Below are 314 nucleotides of genomic sequence, written 5' to 3' on the forward strand. Positions count from 1 at the left end.
AAAAAGTAGGAACGCTTCACGATTTTGCGTGTCATCCTTGCGCAGGGGCCATGCTAATCTTCTCTGTATCGTTCCAATTTTAGTATATGTACTGCCGAAGCAAGTACGTAAAGTTAATGAACTAAGCTCGTATATATACGCGTCGGTTCAGTTTGTTGCAAACGCTTGTGCGCTGCATATTGTGACGTCACAATACAATAGAGACATTTTTTCTTTATTCAACAGACAACTTTGTGCATCGTGACATGTAAATATTTGTAAAAATGAAAGTATGTACTTACTTAAACTTTTTAAACATTTGCGGGTCGGTCATT

The 314-nt window shown here is 37.6% G+C and overlaps 1 non-coding gene across 1 annotated transcript; it reads right to left on the bottom strand.

Annotated features, from left to right (window-relative positions):
- On the bottom strand, window positions 1-107 carry LOC145845295 (U6 spliceosomal RNA). The gene has a single exon (XR_014370339.1). It is a non-coding gene; the product is annotated as a U6 spliceosomal RNA (small nuclear RNA).
- Between the last annotated feature and the right edge of the window lie 207 nt (window positions 108-314).

Source organism: Thalia democratica, chromosome 9, assembly GCF_965202585.1.
Source record: "Thalia democratica chromosome 9, ktThaDemo2.hap1.1, whole genome shotgun sequence".
Taxonomy (NCBI): Eukaryota; Metazoa; Chordata; class Thaliacea; order Salpida; family Salpidae; genus Thalia; species Thalia democratica.